Source organism: Typopeltis vanoorti, chromosome 14 (assembly GCF_054136105.1).
Source record: "Typopeltis vanoorti isolate ZY-2024b chromosome 14, IOZ_Tvanoo_1.0, whole genome shotgun sequence".
NCBI lineage: Eukaryota > Metazoa > Arthropoda > Arachnida > Uropygi > Thelyphonidae > Typopeltis > Typopeltis vanoorti.
The window spans coordinates 105,960,025-105,982,813 of record NC_143562.1 but is presented as its reverse complement, the minus strand read 5'-3'; the positions used below and the strand labels follow the sequence as shown (position 1 = coordinate 105,982,813).

Genomic DNA, 22,789 nt, shown 5'->3' with positions numbered 1-22,789 from the left:
TCAGTTCTCTGATTAAAGTGCTCTATTTTAGAATAGAGGGAATGCAGGGGGAACTGTGGTTCAAATCACTGAGCTGCGATTAGTCATTTTTTTTTTTATCCGGTCGTGTTATGATATACGGGGCCTAATTTTGTATGCGGATCTGCAAATGTATTCGTTGTTGGTCGGGCCGGACCGATGTTGACTTTAGGTTTTAACTCGCTAGAAAGATGTTACGTCTGGGACAAGAACGTGTTACAAGATGGATTTAGTGTTCGTTAACTGTCTGCCTCGATTAACAAAACCAATCCTCAGAGAAAACAGTGCTCAGAGCAGTCCAATAACAAACAACCACAGACAGATGAATTGGAAAGGTCTTTATTTTAAAAGCTTAACTGTTTTCTCTTTTATGGTGAAACTAAAAAGAATGTCTGATAAAGGAAGTGGTTTTGAAGCAGCAGACATGAAATATTCATCAAATGCAAGTTTTTTCATGCATTGAGAAATGTAATCTCCCCTGTTTCTACAATCATTTACAACGACTCATCTTGAAGCTATCTTTTGTTTTTTGACAAAACATAATGTTTTGCATGCTTCGGATTATTTCGAAATTACAGCCAAACGTATTTTTTTCGTACATGTTTCAGAATTACAATATGGTTCCATGATCCTATCGCACAAACGATATGAAATTTGCTCCAGTTTACTGAATTCTTCGGTACTATTGTCTATAACCGTGTTATGAACTATCACGTGCTATTACATCAAGTCCGATCACTCCTCTATTAAACCACCGAAGTGCTTATGAATGAACACAATATAAATGAAGGCTAATAGGAAGAATTACTATTCCCTAACTCAATACCACAGGCGTGAAAAAGTACTCGGCTACTTTTGATAAACAGTACCTGAAGGACGTCTGTCCTTCAGGTACTGTTTATCAAAGAGACCCAAACACACAGCGATTGCCTTTAGAAGAAGCAAATATTCCTGCACTCATCGCTCCTTCTAAATGAGAGCAAAAATTCTTGAGCCAAAAATTATGAAATTTGCTCCTTGAGAGAAACATTTTTGGATTTGCTCCTTTGGAAAATTGGCAGTTTTCTTTTAAAGTTTTTTACTCTTCTTTGAAAAAAGAGCAAATATTCTGGTCTAAAGTAAAATTTTTGAAGATAACTCGGTCTCCAATTTTTACTCCGCGGAACTTGTCACTCTTGTGTATATCGTAGAGCCGCATTCTTTTTCTAGCCTGAAATGTATAAATTTAAAATAAAATACTTTATTACATGAAATTTCACTGCAGGGATAAATTAGATTTCGGGACGAGGGTATTATTTATTCATTTCTTTCTTACTTCCTTGGAATATTACGTGTAGCCTTCACGTATCAGAATGAGCCCCCTTCGTCACGTGCAATTGGGGGAAGCTGCAAAATATCTGAGGTGTCGTTTCGAGGTTTAGAAAAATATCTATTTATTATATTCCCCTTCTGCCGAGATGTTCACCTTACAACACCGGAAGCGAGGGATGATGTGGGGATAACGAGAATATGACAGACACCGACATGCCAGTTGCAGTCATAGCGATTATCATCCCGATATCGAGCGGCAGCACGGATGGAAGTCATTTCGTTCTCTCGTATCGACGGGAGAGAGAGAGAGAGAGGCTCCTAAGCGGAAAACATAAGTGGCAAAGGTAATAAATATTTCATGTCCCGTTCCGGCCGATACGAAAGATAGTGTGGATGCTTTGTGGTGAACTTTGTTGATCTGATTACTGCGAAGTCCGTATGATGTGATACTTCGTAGCCGAAGACATTCGCCGAGATTTTGGTGATGAATTCATCCAACAGTGATTTCTGGAATGTTTTTACTCTTAGTGCTTACGCCGTCGTCACATGCAACCGGTATCTCCCATAACAGGATTCGGCAATGATACAATTGCGACTCGTTTCAAACAGAAATGTTTGATTTTTTCAAAGTAAATAAATAGCGATGATTTATTTTATAGTTTCCTTATAAGGACTGGCTTAAAGGGACGAAGCAAGAATGCTTTTCATCTTCCCCGTTATCTGTAGAGGACAGTGTAGGGAGCTATTAAAGCTCTGATCATCGCAGGAGGGTAACAGCAATAGCTAAGCCTCAGTTAGAACTTCATTGGCTACAGCATTGCCATCCATTACCCTCCAAGGGATCACCGCATCTCACGGTCGATTACCGAAGCTTCCCTCTCCATAGTTTTCATAAGTAATTTCATATTTGTTTTTTGATATGTGAAAAAAGTAGTGGTGTTTTGTAATTTTTAATGTTTATTTTTTCATGTTTCTTTAATATAGAATCTTTCAGATTTACTATATTTATCATTTCGTTTCCTTATTAATGATAAAGAAAATTTTCCCTTGAGATTTCAATACACTAAGGATCATCATTGCTTCAATTTATAATGTAAGGAGAGTTGCTATCATTTGTGCATAATTTCTTTGGCTGAAATAATTCTATTTTCAAATCGGGGATGACGCATTGTTATCAATGTATTAGGTTGGCTCAGTCATGATTTTTATGTAGTTCCCACCACGAAACACAGTAAACCTATAGTACATTATTACTCTCGATTGGTTAAGGATCCCCCCCCCCTGTTTTTATTAAATTGTATAATTTTTAAAAGCCCGGATTTTGAGTCTAGACATATCTTTTTCAGGCTATTTAAAGCCTCCAAGATCAAGAATAGTTTCATAGCAGACGATGAATTACTCCCCCCCCCACACACACCTTATGACAATCGGAATGAATTTTAATTCTAAATTGTTTTGATTGAATTGACACCACCTGACACGTGTCGTATCCTCAGGTGATATTTGTATATGTACATCTTTGAAAACCAGTTTACAATGCTTGCATTTGTAAGGACAGGTAACCCTCGTATAACGCTGATGTTACGTTCCATAGAAATGCCGCGTTATATAAATCGCGTTATGCGAGACTCAAATCACATAGAAAAAGTATGGTTAGGTGTTCCGAAATCGTTTTTTTAATTATATAAACAATGACATATCCAACAAAAAATATTTTTATTTAATTCAGGTAAGTCATGTAAGTTAAGAAAACACATAAACTATGAAACAAATACATAGTATAAAAGTATAAAAATTACAAATTGCACTTACTTAAACTTCATTGCACATAATGCATGAATTTTTTAGGCAAAATAAAATAGTAATTCTATCTTTGGGAACTTTTGAATTCAGGAGCTGATCTTTCATTTTTCGAAATATAGGTGCGTTTTTGCATTTTTTTTTTCAATTAGAATTTGCCATTAGAATATCGTGTACACGAGCTATGTGCTTTGCACTTACCGTTGACCCAGCAATAAACTCTTAATCGGATTTTATGTTCATTTTGTTTGATTGTTCGAATTGTTGATTCATTTAATTCAAAGTCCTTGCAAAAACTCCTGGTTTTTTTCCATTTTTCAACCGATCCAAGATTTTAAATTTTTCTTCTAGAGAAATAAATTTTCTTTTCAATGTTGGTTTTTCCCTTTCGTTTGCAGTTTGTGGCCATTACTATAAAACTATTTTTTACACAAAAAAAGCATTACATATTAATTATGTTAGTAACTCACCAGAAAATAAAGTGCTCAGCTTGAGATTAACACACTTATGATTTTTAATGCACTTTCCTGACAGAAACGAAGACAATTTTCAACAATAAATACTTTATATGGTAAACAATTGACGTACATGCGTGCTAAAGGGTATTTTCGTTAATATAAATTCGCTACTTATAACTACATGCACGATTATACAAGATAAAATTTGATTTTTTAAGTCGCACGGTGAAAAATATAGGAAACGATAAAGGGTTATTACTGTGTAGACCGTGTTTTTATCGAAACTGCGTTGTATAAGTACAGCGTTATACGAAGGTTACCTGTATTGTCAACACTGCTCTGTTTACAATACTTACAATGTTCTTCTGCAAGTTAGGGAACAAAATAATAGAAACAGCTCTAAAAAACTCATTCAAGAAGAGATCGTTTACTCATTCTAATTTATCCACTATTAGTAATAGTATTTCGTAGATTTCTAGCCTTACACGGATAAACCCAATAGTCTTAGTCAACATTTTTACGATACAGGTATTGCTATAAAGCTATTAAAATATACAACATGAAAGAAAAATCCATTATCTGTTTTTGAACTTAAATTCTCCCAACTTGTGTACCCTTCCATTCCACAACATTTTAATGCTTCGGTTTACTAGCATTCAAATGTATCCATTTGAATATCCATGTATCAATTTGAATGCTAGCAAACAAAAGTTGCGCTTTTGCCGTGATTAGGTCGTGTGGTCGCCAGAAGGAAATCGGCTGAAATGATTCCTTCACGGTCTTAAAAGCATCTGAAAATTATTTATTCATTGTCTGAAGTTGTCGATCAATTAGATTTTCTGTGTTGGTAACATCGGTCTATTCATATTTTAACTGCTTGCCCGTGACATTAATTTATCGTTCCAAAGCAACTACGAACATCAGCAGGAACCACTTACTTGAAATGCTATTGGATGGGACATTTTAGGATAATAAAAATGGCCTAAAAATATCATTTTTGTCTTCTAGCGAGAATATGCAGAAGAGTGACATCATATATCTAATGCCTTAGCTAGCACTGTCGCCACCTGCTGGAAAATGTTTGAAACACATTTGACGTCTAAAAATAAACCGAAGTTTTCTCAGAATCTTAAAAAAAGTGTTGAACACTGAATGTAATTCACCTGGTAAACGAAACTTAATGTTATTAAGTGATGTTTTTGATATTTTTTATTAATGCATAAAATCTCAATATGAGATTTTTTCTAAACAAATATTTAAAACCTTTTTATTTCATAATAATAGTCGAGTTTTAATCATATATTATGAGATGCACTTTTATTCAACGGTTTATCTAACTTAAACTCTAATAAATATTGATATTAGTTGATCTGGAGGTATTTCTACTTAGTCATTTTTGTTATATTTTAATATAGAATTTAAGATTTCCATTTATTTAAAAGAAATGGAAGAATACGAAAACAGCGATAGTCCCACCTGTCCAAAAAATATCCTTTGCGTCATGAAACTGTTCGCCTAAATGAAAACGAATGGCTCGACGAATAGCTACACTCAGGTGAGTTCAAATATTTTGCTTAATAAATGTTGTATACTTAATTGCATCATCCACATAACACGACAGGAAAAACGAGACAATCATGCATACGTTATCAGCACATTTTGAAGCTAAACGAAACATAAAAGACAGAGTTGTGTGTACATACATATACAAATCTATTAGGATAAGATTTTTGTTTTATTTAGCGTACTGTAGCATTTATATACACCACATAAGGGCACAAAAATCCATGTAGTTTTTCATTCATTGTATGAAAATATTCTATTTGTGTACATCAGCAGTTGAATATTGTTGCGAATAACTCACATCATGACCATACTCAGTCTGACATACATCGCTGGTAAAACTCGTGGCACAAAGATGAACATAATAAACTTTACAAGAAATAAACCTCAATGACTTCTCGGACAGCTTTTTTGGTACTCACGACAAGATTCAGTTGTAGCATGGCGTTTATACCAAGAGGCTGTCAGGTCTAGTACTGAGCAGCACTTAACCAAGGAAGATAAATAATGTCCACTCGAATGGCTTTTAACAGAATGATGGATGGCAATTCTCATGCAGTTCTGCAAGAGTGTGCCGACGGATGGAATTCCTACCTGATATGTGATTTTCTCTTACATGCTTAGCAGATTATATTTTGTTACATTAGCAGTCAAGTTTCTCCTATAAGGAACTTGACTGTTAGTTTTATAACTACGTTACACTAACAAAATATAATCTTATCTTAGCAGATTATATTTTGTTAGTGTTTGGTAGTGTAGCAAAATATAATCTGCTAAGCATGTAAGAGAAAATTATATTTTGTTACAAAATATAATCTGCTAAGCATGTAAAGAGAAAATTATATTTTGTTACACTAGCAGTCAAGTTCCTTATAGTCCTTATAAGGACTGACTTAAAGGGGCGAAGCAACAATGCTTTTCATCTTCCCCGTTATCTGTAGAGAGCAGTGTAGGGATAAGGTGTTATTGAGCTATTAAAGCTCTGATCATGGCAGGAGGGTAACAGCAATAGCCGAGCCTCAGTTAGAACCTCATTGGTTACATTACCCTCCAAGGGTATTGGATAACATGTGTACTATCTAAATATCATAAGGCCGATTTATTTCTGCAATAAATAGGTGTTGGAATATTATCAAAATATTTTTACTGTTATTTTTCTCATTTTGTGCAATTTCTTAAAAGATTAGATTAATTTTAATAATCCATTCATATAATTATCATTTCATCTGATTATCGCCTTTATTATGATATATAAACTCGAATATGAAGTTTGCGAGATGTCAAATTCTAATCTGTTGACATTTAATCTTATTTTCTTTGTTTAAAAAATAAGTTTTTCTTTAATGCTAATTATTTCTAAATGCCACTCGTTTGTACTTAATATCGAAGAAGATTTAAAAGAAAATTCGCTATCTCACATGCCGTTGTTCTCTTTGGGCGCGTGCCTGTTTTTATAGTTTTCAATTATGTCGAGTATTAGCACAAGCACCATAGGATTACGGCAGAAGAATAATTAACACGGATGAAAATGTTTTACTAATGTGAAGTTTTTTAATTATAAGGATGAGAAGCAAAAAACGTTTTAAACACGTTATTAATGCATTTTTGTGACATTACGTCGTAGTTATGATAACTGCGGAATGTTTTTGTATTTTTCCTTTAGATAATTGTTGCCAATTATGGCCGGTGAAATAACGCATTATTTTGATGTACTGGAATAATTAGACTTTTTCTCTTTTACACCAGCTAAGAATTCTACTTAAAACACACTTAAGATTTTCACCATGGCTTTTTGCATAGAACCTTCTGCATTTTTTCACATAACAAAAAAATATCGTCCTTGTTTAGTTTATTTAAAAAAACACGAAAAAATACCTCATTGATATGCCGATGATTCTATTTTGTGAATAGGAGGTTACCCTTTTCTTTATTATCCTTATTATATTTTCCCTTCAGTTCGTTTATTTCGGCATAGAAAGAAGACGCATTCGAGGGTGCTTTGGTTAGAAAGTTCAAAAGTAAAATCTATGAATCATTTGATAAGGAACTTTTTAGGAAAAGGCGACTTGATCGGTTTTATATCAAGGTGGTTTTATGTGTAATTAACTGATATAATACACCGTCATTAGCTTAGTGGGGTTGTCGTAATCCAAAATAGTTACAATTATAAATTGGCACAGTGTAGGAGACCTTGAAATTCGTTAACCAGCGCATTTAAGAGAATTATCATATGTTAGAATAAGAAAAATATTTGAAATAACAATTGGACAATACTTTTATTCTAAACAAAATGAGTCGAACGTGCATTGAAAACTGGATCAAGTCCGTGTATTTTGAACATCACCGCAAACTCTCCCCCCCCCCCCCCCTTACAAATTTGACTTCAGGCACAGGTGGTTGTTCGTGCACGCCTCTCTCTTATCAATAACAATATATTGTTATATTTCTACAGGGAAATATTTTATTCAGCTCGTGAGAAAATCCATACACTGAAATGTAGTTCCACATCATTTGCCATAACTACGTTATTTACGCAAGGATGAAAATGCGTACTTTATTACATTAAGAAAAAGCAGAAAAATGGCCTACGTCTAATGAAAATATCCATCTATAGCAATGGATTTGAAATAAAACCTGAGAATGCCAACCGGACTAGGATTTTAATCCGTTACTCATATCTGAAAAGCAGTGTTATAAACCAGACTGCTATACCCCGTTCATTTTGTTTATATTTATTACTTATTATCATATGATACTTAATCTTCGCTCGAAAAAGTTTTTTTTTTTTTTTAATAACAACACCATAAGGTTTTATTTTGCTGGATACAATTGAGATTAGCAGACCTCTGTTTCTTATGTTTTAGATTATATATATATTTCACAAATATCCATTATAAAAATGGAATTCACAGTGATAGTTTTCAGATTTGGTGTTCTAATTTTAAATGTGTTAAGGCCCATTTTAAAGTGCGAAGAAAATGAGCCAAGTAAAATATTCAAAAGCGGAATTAATTATACAATTCTTTATATCGGATGGCAGACGAAGATCTTTGGAGAGCTATTCTCTCTCTCTCTAGGTGGACATTGAATATTGCGCATGACATCCGGAACAGGAGAACCCACCTGGCGCCAATGAAAGTTTAATGATGTTTTGATCGATATACGGATCATAAGTATAGAATAATAGGAAAACCTGTTAAAAGAGGATTAGAAGGCTCAAAAGTATTTAAATAGAAAAAAAGGTCGCCCGTATTCTTACTTAACAAACTTGCAGAATTCGAAAGAAAAAAATATGAATATTTAATTACTACTGTGTGTTTAGAAATTCTAGACAATTCACCTAAATGAAAAAAAAAAATGAATTGACCGTTTGCTGGAATATGTTTTTATGGGGTTTCGAAGTGATTCCTATAAATTAAATTAAACTTTTTGAACCTCATTAATTAAAACTCTGAAAAAAATATGTATGCTGATTGCTTTATTAGGTTCTATGACATGAGAATGAACTGGGTTAGTTTGCCCTCAAAATAATGAGTATTTATATTAAATACCAAACATGACTAAGTCCTTATAGTCCTTATAAGGACTGGCTTAAAGGGGCGAAGCAAGAATGCTTTTCATCTTCCCCGTTATCTGTAGAGGACAGTGTAGGGATAAGGTGTTATTGAGCTATTAAAGTTCTGATCATGGCAGGAGGGTAACAGCAATAGTCGAGCCTCAGTTAGAACTTCATTGGCTACAGCACTGCCGTCCATTACCCTCCATGGGTATTGGATTGAATGAATCTATCACCGCCAGAACCACATGACTAAGTACACCTAATGATTTGCACTTAGATATTCACAAACACTTATTTATTATGGTTTAGGAAGATACTTTTCTTTTTAATTATTGCTATTTTTCTAATTTAAGATGTTCTTAGTATTTATTATTTTTAATATGCTTTCTATCTTTTTAATCTTAGATTACTAAATTTTATTTATATTTGAATTGTATCCTTTAATCTTATTATTCGTTAAAATTGCTCAGGTTCTCAATAAATCTGGAGACTGTGTATGTACCGTAGGACATAAACTTAAAATAGTTTTTTTAAGTGTTTATCACATGAAGCAGATCATATAATACAGAGAAGATCAAAGTGCTTGTTGCAATACTTAATTTCTGTGTTTTTTGTAAAACTTGAAATACATTTTTCACTTCTTTCTTTTAATAATTTAAAAAATTATTTTCTTGCTCTAATGATTATCACCATAGAAAGACATATTTACATCTCAAACTAATTCGCATTTTAATAAATGAATAATTGTTAGAAATGTATCTAAAATTCATAGACTAGTGAAAAAACAGATAGAATAATGGAAATATATTTGAATTCAAAGAGTGTGCCATTATTTTATCCCAAATAGTTAACTCACACCACTTAATTAATAATAATTAATAATATTGGAATTATTGTACTCATATGAATGTAGAATTTTGTGAAAGAATTTGAAAAATACAAAACAACAAAAACAGAAGTATATTTAAAAATATACAGTGTGTGTATATATATATATATATATATATATATATATATAAAATAAAAACCAATTCAGAATGAAATTGAACTGTTTTTCTCAAAAAGATTATAAAAAAAATTAAAGATTTTAGTTTTAATAGAATGCATTATCTAAAATAATCCGAAAGTTTTGGATTTTTTTATTGTTAAACCAAGCAAAGAATACGGTTGAACAAAAAAATGCAGTACCGATCCATCTCTCAGACAGGTTCCCATTCTAGTACATTGAGCTAGAAAAAAAACGTAATTACTTAGCTAATAAGGGGCTTTGTTAAGTCCTACCTGAGTAAAACTTTATACAACACAAGCAAAACAGTAACATGGAGACCATTAACAATGATTTATTCACAATGAAGCAATGAAAAAAAAATAAACAAACAAACGCGAGGGGGTGCAGTAGTGAGGGAAAGTTGGTTAGTCAAGACTTGCGAAACTTGTGGTTATTTATGCTACGATCTTACACACTACTAATGGTTCAAGGATCTGCTAGTACTAAAAAAAATAAATAAAATTAGAAACCAGTTCTCTTTTTCTAAGTATGGGATTAACATCATAAGCATACAATGGAAAAATTAAGCTAGGAAGGGACATGCTGTTAAATGTTTTCTTAATTCTTTTGCTGAGGTAAGTTGTTCTTAATACTACGAAAGGACTAGCTCGATTTATGGTATAAATGCAGGATGTGGATTATAAAAGGGGCGGGATTAGATGTTTCGCGTAGGAAAAATGTATAAAAGCTTCCTGTATCAAAGCACAGTGCCTTACATGACAATTTCATGCATTTTTCATTGCAAATTCTACATTCATATGAGGTACAATATTTTCGATATTATTAATTAAATGGTGTGAGTTAACCATTTAAGATAACAATAATGATACGCTCTGAATTAAAATGTACTTCGGTTATTTTATCTCATTTTTAACTAACCTATGAATTTTATAGAAATTTCTAACAATTATTCATTTATTAAAATGAAAAATTGTTCGTTTTGTTTAGCTATATAATTTCATTTTTGAGAATTTTTATTGTTTCAGGGCGTGGTATTCAAAACGAAGAAAAATACAAAACTACGAAAACAGATGCATATTTAAAAATATAAACTTTTTGATGTGTTATATTACATTGTCGTATATCGATTACTAAAAGCAATTTTGTTTGAAGTTTTGTTAAGGAATAACGTTTAGTTTCACTTCGTTGCAGTGGGACTAAAAACGTCTCGCACCGACTGCACTGCATTTCTGGAACTTATTTTGTTGTGTTTATCTTAATCTAATCCTGTTTTCTCCCCTCGTCCTTCCACTTACCCAGTAAGTGGAAAACTAAATAATGGAGCAGATTTTCCTCAAAACGTTCTTATAATAATATTTATATTCGTGTAAATAATGAATCCTGAGAGAGAAAGCGCGCTATCTAACCACACCTCTATTGTGTAAGGAGACGTGTTTCTTAGAATAATAATCTCTCGTGCCTAGAATAAAGTTTCGTGAGGCAACACTAAAGCTCACTGCTTCTCCAGTAAAGAAATGCGCCACTGTATTGACCCATTTAGTACTCCCCCCTAAAACGAAATTTCAAATATTTTATTTACAGTAGGTATGAAGCTTATTATGATCAATATATATAAATATATATATATATATATATATATATATTTTTTTTTTTTCCCTTTGAAGTCGGTACCGTGTTAAATAGCATTTCTCTATCGCGTTACTTTAGTGGGAGGAATGCTACCGAATCCTCTATCGGTTTGCGAAGTTTTTAAAATTTTAAATCACCGAGGGATGTAGGCAATTTTCTGGTGTGTATTCATGTAACAGCAGTTTAACTCTTACACATGCTTTAAACTGACTGAAAATATTTTATTATATCAATTGTGTTTCTGTTTAAAGTGCATTTATATACGTAAGATCATGTATTATTAAAATATTGGTCGAGAAACGCCTATTATCAGTTTTCATATTACTGAACAATACAATGTAACTAGCAAAACTAGCCTTTAACATTCAATCACAAAGCAAACCACTGTTGCATGCATCCTGATATAATTTTGAAATCTTAACAGTTAATCATCAACTAATCTGTGGATGGGGAAGTTAAGACATGGATGAGTGTGAAATAAAGGGAAATCTTTGTTGTAAATAAACTACATCACACGTGAGACACCAGCCTATTCATTAGCAAAATATTGTCTCTAGAGGAAGATAACAGGATTATCATAAAGTAAACTGTTGTGTAGTAACTGTTGTAACAACGTGTGGTAGTAAGAATTGAAATGCCTAATACATTCTACTTCGAAATGAAATGATTGACAATGACCTTACAGTTTAGTTCGTTCAGAGGATTCTCTCATTTAGAGCAGTAATACCATTCTCATCCACCAAACTCTCGGACGTTGCATAGCACTACTGCTTGCGCGTATTTAACTCCCTTGCAATACACAAAGCCGTAGAAGCACTTGTTTCGCCTACAGGCCAGTCATATGACGATATATAATTTCCACGATTGTTGGATTCCCCCTAGAGCTAATAATGAGCTTATTGTGCTCCACACCAGTTATTCTCTGAAATCTGGTTTCTGTGAGTTAGTGTGGTGGTTTGAAGTTAGAGGTGGGGGGGGGGGTGACGGCATTAGCTGCAAACTCTGCGTTAGGCGAGTGCTTATAAGGCACGTATGTCACTATTTGTAACTACTGAATTTCCATATAATTTACTTAAAAATCATAAAAGCAGTAATAGGAACGTCTATTTTTTTGCAGCATAAAGTTTAAAATTATCCACTGAATAATTTTCGACTCTTGAAATTTTGGTGACAAAACGGGCAGATCATTCCAGGGTAAAGTACTCAAGTAGTTGAAAACTTTTCCTCCAGAGATAGTCTATGATTCCCCATAGCCAATTAGGAAGAGCCAAATGCACAATTTGACAGAGTGCAAATTTGTTGGCCAGGCAAAAAGCAATTCATCTTTTTTTTAAATTTTTCTTAATTGTTATTATTGTATGGATAAAGGATTACCTGCAGTAAAGAGCCAAGAAACTGACTCATTGTTAGAATAGAATGAGCGGGTGCATTATCATGGTGGAGAAAATAGTCTGCACTCTTCCATTTTGGCGATATTCAGTCGCATGATCCCTCGAAGCAGGCTTGAAGCGTCCTAATAAACATCAAACTTGAACATCGTGTTGCCACAAATTTGTGGAAAAATACCCTCGCATACATTGACAAAAAAAAAAAATTAAAAATGACACACTTTTCATTTTCCTTTCATTTACTGAGCTTTTTTGTTTTCAATTCGTGTGCAGTGTCCATCCACAATATTATTCCCTTCCAAAGGTCCGATCGGTTCTTATTATTTTCATTAATGGTTACTAAATGGAATCAGATTAATATGGAGAAATAACATTTATTTATGGCGCTTTCGATTGTCGTATTATCAACTTAATTAACCTTGACTTTACCCTTGAAAATGCAGCTATTCGGTTGCCTTTGTTGTAACAGACATTTTATGTAATGTTCCTAATAAATAAACGTGTGAGTTTTTCCCATTCCATTCACTCAAACATCTGAAGACGTGTAGAGCTTTCCGTCCATCACACTATTCTCTTAAGAATAACTGACTGAGTTCAGGATAAAATCATTTTCGACGTCCCACTTCTAGTAAGTTAGCACTTACAAGCAGAATGCGTGCAGAAGATGATTTTGCTTGACACAAATCAGGAAGAGGAACGAGGCGCCAAAAAAAAGGCGACGAGGATGCACACAGAATGCCGTTTAGTAATGAGAAAAGATTGCGCTCTAAAAATAGCGAACTACTCAAGCCCTTCTCACCTTGAAGTGGTAACCGTAACAGCGGGACATTCAATGAAGACGAAACAAAGTTAATTTAGCCCCCGTCTCAAGTGCAGTCGACAGCGAATACCGAGTTCGAATAGTGAGAGAAAAGGCATGAAGAAGGAAAGAAATAATCGCGGCTTCGATTACGGAAAGAATGGATACCTGACATTACAGTCAGAACGCTCCGGGGTGTCCGTGGAGCTTCGGTGCGTTCATCACGTCTTTGCCCACATAGTTCGGAAGATGTTCGCAAATGGAGCGTTAGTCGGGTAGCAGGAGATGAGGTTAGAATCACCTTGGGTCATATTAACTGCCTGCCTCTGTTAAATGCCGCCAACCGCAGGGTATTGTAGACGTGAGACCATTTGCAACATAATGAACGCTGCTTGCTCGTGTGATGATGACAGCGAGTCGAGCCAGGGTGGTGCATCAGTTAGATCGTGAATTTTATAGGAAAATCGTTGCTACTGATGAGGAGTCTGGGAATGGTGTGTGTGTGTTCGTTCTATAACGCAGATGGATATTACAAAGTGCGATTTTACGAATAGAATGGGTGGAATGGCGAAGTTAAATACTTGGTGCCACCTTACTTTGTTTGGAGTAAAATACAAAGGGGAGTGGGGGGTAATTGACTTTCCGATCCCCCTCCATATTTAACTGCGAACAAAGTAAGGTTGCATCAAATACTTAACAACCCAACTCAAGATATTCAATATTTTCCTATTAAAGAAATAATCTATTTCTTTCACTATTGAAAAAAAATAAGAGTATATAATAAAGTATATCCAACTCTAAAGAAAGCGTTAAAAGACGAACGGTTTGCTGTAACATCGGAAATAGAAGAAAAATAACCTCCTTACAATAGATTACCAATGCGACATTCACCATGATTCGTTTAGAGGTACGTGGTTTAAACTTTCAAGAGAAAATAGTATAGTAATTTTAAAGAAATGTGGAAAGAAAGGTATAAAAAATACACAGTTAAGAATGAAGATTATATATTTACATTCAGAAAATATTTAACAATTGATAACATACAAAAGTCTAGAAAATTATACACACCATATTTTAATCATTATAAATATGGCTGTTATGTCAAGATCTCAGCATGGATAGTATGTCGACCGTGAGATGCGGTGATTCATTCATTCAATCCAATATCCTTGGAGAGTAATGGATGGCAGTGCTGTAGCCAATGAAGTTCTAACTGAGGCTCGGCTATTGCTGTTACCCTCCTGCCACGATCAGAGCTTTAATTGCTCAATAACACCTTAACCCTACACTGTCCTCTACAGATAACGGGGAAGATGAAAAACAATCTTGCTTCGCCCCTTTAAGCCAGTCCTTAAAGGACTAAGGATAGTATGGTTTACCAGATGACGATTCGTCCTATAATCACCTATGCCTCTCCAGCCTGGAGCCACACCTCTAATACTAACATCATCAAGATACAAAGAGTGCAGAACAAGTGCTTGAGAATGATTCTGAACGCCCCGTGGTATGTTAGAAACAATCAACTCCACAGAGACACAAACATTCCCTATATTTTCTCTTTTCTACAATCCTTGGCATCCAAGTTTTTCCTAAAGACGTCCACACATCCCAACGGTTTGGTTCAGCATACGAGGCAACGGACATATTCAAATATAGAAGACCAAAAGCTATATTAGCCTCCTTTAGCGATGCTTAATCTCCATCCCCATTCAGGGCGAGCAAACTGCTCATAAATTTTACCCTCACTGTAACCACAACAGATAGCTTGGAATATGAAAAGCATCTTGCTTCGCCCCTAAAGACATAAGTTTCCTGGGTTCGTTTCTGAACCCTGGAAACTTTCTCAATTAAGACTTTTAGCTGATTGAGTAATAAGGGAGATAAACGCAGATTATTGAGTCACTGTGGAGTCTTTGTATTCACCTTGTGTGTGTGTGTGTGTGTGTGTGTGGGGTCATGATTAGTGATTTCATTTGATCACTGCTCAATGTTTTCTTGAGGAAAGTCAGTTTTATTTGTCCTTTTTTTGATAGGCTGGCAAAAAAGAAAAAACATCTGCTAATATTTCGAGTATGATAGGATTGGTCTAATTTGATACGCTTTATCTAGAGAATATTCATGAAGTGGAACTGTTCGTAAATTATTTCATTTAATTCTTTATTAAGAAGCCAGTTTGACGCTTTGCCAAATCTACATTAGCATTAGTAAACTCCGATCAGCAAACTACCTCCGTTTACAACTGAAAATCGACAAGTTTCTTTTGAGAAATAGTTCATTGCTCCAAATCACGAGAAGCTGCAAGGACCACAGCAAATAATTTGTGTGTGCGTGTGGATAGGGATCAAGAGCAAAGTAATATGATGGAATAAAAAAATACAAATGGGACTCACAGGATACAGAGAAATAACAGACGCGACTTCTGCTGAACCATTGAAATATCTGTAGGAGAGGCACGTGAGCCATAATATTTTTAACAGGCAAATTAACTCGGAGGAAAATTAGAATAGCATTTCTCAGCTTAATTTATTGACACAGTGGTTGATTTTATATATGCCTACGAGGGTGGTCTGAAACGTTCTCGGCCTCGACCATAGATGGCAATACTATTGCCATCAAGATTTTTTTTTTCTAAGTTGGCACATCTGTCATAAGCATGATCTGAAATTGCCAGTCATTCTATCAAGTAGTTTATTTTATACAGCTGTCTGAAGCAAATGTGTTGTCTGTATCCCTTGAAATGGATAAAATTGAGTATCATGCGGTTATAAAAGTCTTTGTAAAAGAAGGTTTAACGATAAAAGAAAAAGAAATTCAAAAAGAATAAAACTGATTTTGTTCATTGATTTATTACTAAATCGATGATGAGACTTGGATTCACCATTACACACACCAGAATCCAAACAGCAGTCAAAACAGCGGACAGAAGCTGGTTGTTCAGCACTAAAGAAGACAAAGTCAGTTCCATCAGCAGGAAATGTCATAGCATCGGTGTTTTGGGATGTTAAAGGCATTTTGTTTATTAATTATCTTGAAAAGGATAAAACAAGAATCGGGGAATATTATTCCGATCTACCAGACAAGACGAAAAAATTCGTGAAAAAAGACTCAGTTTGGAGAAGAAAAAAAATCATCTTTCATCAGGACAATGCACCTGCCCACAAAGGTGTTTTGGCAACGGGAAAATTAAGGGATCTGCACTATGAATTGTTGGAACAATCACCCTATTCCACAGATTTGGCTCTCTCTTCCCAAAACTAAAACTCTTCCTCGCTGGTCAGCGCTTTTCTTCGAATCAAGGGGTGATTGCAGCTGAAGAGGGGTATTTTACAGATCTTACTGTGAACCACTACAGGGATGGGATAATGGCGCTGGAGCATCGCTGTAAGAAATGTATTATTCTTAATGGAGATTATGTTGAAAAATAAAAGTAATTTTGAAATTATAAATTCGTTTCTTTTGTTAGGTTGAGAACTTTTCAAAATATGTATTAGGCATATTATATTGAAATTAAACGAATTTCGCAAAGGAACTTTGTTAATTAATAGTATTTTAATATGTCTTTTCTGATAAACTTTATTAGAAAATTTACCAACTAAGATAAAAAAAAATATTACGAATAAAATTCCCTCGCTGGCGCTAGAGAGTGAGCCGCTAAAGAAACGCTTGTCTAAGAAGACCGTGAATTTTTGGAAAGATTTTAGTAACCTATTCCTAAATATATTCCAAGGGTTGGATGAATGTGAGATTAATACAAAGTAATTAATAATGAAGAATAGCCTCTTGAGCGAAAAACGATTAAAGAATGCCATAGAAACGATGTGATTATATCAGAAAAGATTAGACGTAAGGGGCAGTCTGAGAAGAGAGATCCGATCTTTGCTGTTAAGTTGAGAATAACTTGAAGCTTGAGATTTGAACACTGAAAAGTTTGTTGTATGCGTAGGAGCGCCATCATCGGGAAAACTGTGAATGGGATTTGAGGTCAGAGTGGGTCGTTTATGAATTAGGAAGAGGATGGGTGATATAACAGAGCCCTGACAAATCCTTCCATTAATAGGAAAATCTTAAGAAAACACCGTTGCACGTAGTGAACGACCAGAGAAAAAACTAGCAAGCCATAAGATGGCAATTTGCTGAGAAACCACACTGTATCGAATGCCTTGGAAATGTCAAATTCAACAGCACAGGTTTTTCTAACATTTTCACGGTATTTGTACAGAGATCTCATAGCAGGTGAGATCTGCTGCGGGACTTGATTGGCTAAATTCATATTGATGATGGCTAATTTGCTGACATTTCTCCATTATTTCCGAGAACACCGAGGGGAGAGCAATTTGTCAATAGTTTGATGGTAGATACTTATAACCCACCCTCTTGTTTTAATTGGCTTGCACGTTAGGCTTGCTTCCATGCCGTACGGTGGATGTCAGCTGAGTATGACATAGTGTATAGATAATAAAGAACAAGTGTTAGTTCAGGAGCACGAATGATGGGATCCCATGAAGATAGAAGTCTTTGTTGATATCAGATGATTCAAAATTCCTCTGATGGAAGGCCACAGGGGGTATGTGATGCAGTGTTCCCGGTAAAGAAAGAGGTGATTTGTCTCGGTCATGGATGCGGGAGATGGATGAGAAGAATAATGAAAAGGTAGCTTTAACTTTAGACGATCTTAAATACTACTAAATAGTGGGAGAGAGAGGTGGAAGCACAGATGGACAAAAATTGTGCCCAACAGCTTTTGCGCGATACCAGAAGACATGACTGCAGTTATCACAGGCAGCGAGGTTTCCATTTTCAGCCCTTAAAAATAATTATTAAAAGGGTCGGGCTTTTAAGTATTGCGGCCTTCAATGTGGGCTGTTTTTGTCTCAAGTCACTTTAGCTTTTATTTCCTACTTGACTGGCCCTAGCACACTTTTTGGGAACCTGGGACTTTGATGTAGGGGTGGGAATTTTAAACAGAGTGGGGATTGAATATTCTCATTCCAACATAATTTCGGTAACAAGGTCACCACAAATATCTGTAGAACAGAAACCATCTCACCATGGACAGCCACAAAAAGGAATGTAAAAGCATCGAAGATATTTCCCACTTCAGTTGTAGTACCGAAGGTTGTGAATAGCTGAGGGGGGGGGGAAAGCATTCCAGTAGAGATGAAACTTGGCTGTCAGATGGGAATCTGAATTGTCAAGGGGAGTAGTCACTTAAGCGGTGTTACCTGGAAGGAGAACTGTCAAGGTTAAGAGGTCAGAATGAGTTTTAGAACTGAAGAACAAGGAAACCTTAAGTCAGAGAAGGTCAACAAAGGAAATTCGGATCGCACAAGGGTGTAAGTACCACTCTTGTGGTGAGAGGAATCATGCTGAGTGTAATTTGTCGTTGATATGGACTATGGTTGTTGCGGCAGAGATTTGGGGATTGGGTCAAAAACAAAAGATCAGGAGATGGAGTGCACCATTTAGGTTGTTCTTTAGAAATTAGAATTTTTTTTTCTACGATTGAAAGTGTGCGCGCGAAGAGGAGGAGGGGTAACAAAAATCAGAATCCCTTTTCTGAAAACTAAACAGCAAACCACTTCGACTCCCCCCCCCTCCCCAAAAAAAAGTTGAGGTGGTGGTTCATTCGGTCGTGAAGATTGTTATCACCTAACAGGTCTGGTTGTCATTTGCTCCATAAAGAAGATAAACGATGATAGCTATTTAACATAAAATATGATCATTTATTAATCTCGTACGTGAAATATTATGTAACTTGCAGTATCATAGATCAGTTAAAGATTAGGAATGAAGTTCATGATCATGTTATGGTCGGACTCATCTTTCGAGCCCAAGGAAGATGAGAGAACTCAATGAATGATTCTTCCCTACTCATTCTTGAAGAATGATGAATGCTTTAATTTCTACATTCACATATTCATATATATCAACGGTGGCCAACTTTAAGTATATCCAGGGCCACTTTTTTCATTCATTAAAGCCATAGGAACGAAGGAAAAGCAACTAATAGATAAATGCCAACCAACAGTTTCCGTAATATTGTACAATGTCATTTTATGCCTTTCATCTACTAATATCATCACAACAAAATCTTGCTAATCAGCACTGCATTTAATATTGTGCGTTAAAGATTAACCACGCATACGTAGGTTAAATAACTCTACTCTAGAACCATTGGGAAACGAAAATCAGCCGCTTCCAAAAATATTCTCGAACATCCATTTCAACGCATGGAAAGCAAAGACTAACTGTTTTGTTAACGGGGTATTTGCACAGTATTTCTATTGAGATACAACCACATTGGAGACTCTCCACTGGGCCAGCCAGATAATCCAGCGTAGATGCATCTGCGTAAGGAATGAATTCCTGGGATGATTTGCGTTTTATTTTATTTATCCAGAAGAGTGGTTTAGACATTACATGATGCTATGTTTAACTCCAGTCATAAAGCACGTATTCATCTTACATTATATTATAGTGAACATTTATTCCACTGTTAGGAAAAAAACTAGTATATGTAATTTACGGATGATTCTGAGACCATTTCTCCGTATAAGTTTTTAAGTTAATTCAGTTTTAAAGTCAACTTTGTCTACTTAGCACTGGCTAGAGGCGATTTAACATATCTTACTATGGCGATTCGTATTCTTTCGCCATTAAAACCAACCTCTTCGAAGTGGCTTCACTTGGCCGTGTTTTTATTGGAAAAGGAGATAGCGCATTAATTGCATGATTGTGCAGTTCACTAAATACAAATCAATAGAATATTAAACTTAATAGAAAATTTAATAGAATTCAATTATAAGTATACAGTTCATCAGGCAGCCCGTCTTGTCTAATTTTAAACCCTTTAATCATATCTTTGCGAAAGAATTGCACGATCTTTTGTTTTAATTCAACTTCCAAACTCCGCAAATTTCTATTTAAATAGAAGTTCATTTATAGTCTATCGATTATTTCTTGTGTTATTTGCCTTGTTTAACCAATGAAAAATTTTGTTGCCCCACGAAATGAAAATAATAAAAAAAAATAAGAGAAACTTTGGGCATTTGATCACGAAAAAGAAATTAGAACCATTTTTCTAACAGCGTTCATAATTACACGGAAAGAAAACAAATTCCATCTCTTAATGAAAACGTAGATAAATAAAAAGAAATGGATGAATGTGATTTGAATTTTCGATTTACTTTAAGTGTAAGAATGTAAATCTATTTAACGCGATGTTAGATACCTACAGATCTTATTAGAGTAACATCACTTTCTTTAATGAATTAAGTCATTTTTAACAAACGTGTTTTGGTAATAAACTCCTAGACTTTTCTCTAATAGTCCTTTAAACATGTTTGGGCGTTCGCATTTTCTTAAATAAAAACTTGGTAACTGGAAAGCTTTCTTGTAACATTGAAGACAGGAAGCTATTCAAAAACAAAAGATGTGCTTAGCAAATATATTTTCGGTTTAATTTTTCGAAAACGAGGCTAATCCGTAGACATTTCTTACTAGGTTACAGAACATTCACAAAGCAGAATATTCGCGATTTATTTTCCTCCGGGTGCTCCAGTATTTTTTCTTCCCTTGTTTTGAGATTTCACTTTATGGGTTAATAGTATTGTCACAGTCAAAATCTGCAATTATCGATCTATTTAAGAATCGCTGAGCATTCCCACAACATTTAGTTGAGTATTGGGCGTTCGTTTAGCATTAAGAATTTTTATGTTACTCTTAAGTAAGCGCCCAATATAAATCTTCTATCTTTTAAAACTGTTTCTAATATTCGATCTGTTAATTATACGCATGATAGGAGCGATTTTTGTATCCTCAAAATATTGCCTTACAATAAGATTCTTTCTTTCTTCTTCTGTATTTTAGCCGACCTGGTTGGCCGAGTGGTTGCTAGTTCGTGTTCACGTCTATGGAGAATCATTCCCCTATATTAGAAACCTTGCAATGTGTACCCATGACCAAACTTTCTCGAATATTTACCTCTATAACCATCACTGTTCATCTTGAGACGGTCTGGGAAAACTTTATCTCCATTAAACGGCAATTTTGTTTGTTTTTGTTCAACTTTTATCTTTCGTATTCAAATCTGTAAACAATTTCCTCTTGTGATAAATTAACATCTTTAATTTCAAATATCGAGTGATTATCGATGCTCTCCAGCATCCATTTAAGCATGTTTTTTATTAATTGACACATCCTTGGTGCATGGGAGCGGAATAAAACCACAATAAAGTACATACATTCACTTTGGGTTATAACTGACAATTCATTTTGGATCAATAATTTCTCAGTTTTCACCGAAGCCCATTTCTTCTCATTTCATATTTTCCCCTAAAGAATTATTGTAAATCGCATTCAACAATGTCATTACTTTTTTGATGTTTGTTGTAGAATGTATTTGTTCACATTAGTAATAACCGACTATACTCATTCAGTAATATTTTTTCTACCTTTTGTTATTCAAAGTTATAGAAGTTTTAGAAAGCTATTTAAAATTAAAATAAAGTATTCGAAAATTTCCGAATTTAAATAAAATAAGTATGCAAAATATTCAAGGCAATCATCTGTGCTAACTATTGCTCAATTTTTTACCTCAATTCTTAAATTTAGTGAATTAAATCATCAGTAAATCAGCAACACCCAACTTACTTTTCAATAATAAAATATCATATATAGCATGTTAGACAACATTGTTGTGCAATTTAACGAAAATCTTTGCTTTTCGTTCCACTGAATTTGACTTTTATCTGCATAGAATGTAGTTCGTACATAAATTTTTACCAAACATATCCATTCTAGAATGAATTTGTCAGATCCGGATGCTTGCCTGGTTGATCAAGTAGTTAATGTGGTTACCGTACGCCCCCAACCAACAGGCTGCGGGTTGGAATTCCGCCGTGGGCCCATGGATTCATATGATTGTCTTTAGGGGATGAGATGGATTTCATGGCATGCACTGTATGAGACCATTACTCCGCTTATTGTAGGCAGAAAGTAGCTTGAAAAGTTCATGTTAGGTCTCTGGAGCAAGGTTTCCAGACTACGTAAAAATACATTTAACAAACAAACTTAGCCCGCGGTGTTTAATACAATGTGTTGTAGGTTTACAACCTTTCTTCCAAGGAGACATAAAACATAATATTTTTTTTATTTTTTATTTTTTTATTTTTTTATTTTTTTTTTAAAGAGGATTTCACAGCATTCCTCTTAATAAAACGTGATTAATTATAGCTGCAGGTTCTCACAAATTGG

General features: G+C 34.6%; 1 long non-coding RNA gene across 4 annotated transcripts in view; it reads left to right on the top strand.

Annotated features, from left to right (window-relative positions):
* Nucleotides 1-22,789, top strand: part of LOC150099820 (uncharacterized) — a 607,255-nt gene that overhangs the window by 374,521 nt on the left and 209,945 nt on the right. For all 4 annotated transcript variants that reach the window (XR_016549418.1, XR_016549421.1, XR_016549420.1 and 1 more), the window contains exon 7: nt 5,030-5,142. This is a non-coding gene — a long non-coding RNA (uncharacterized LOC150099820). The remainder of the gene's footprint in view (nt 1-5,029; nt 5,143-22,789) is intronic.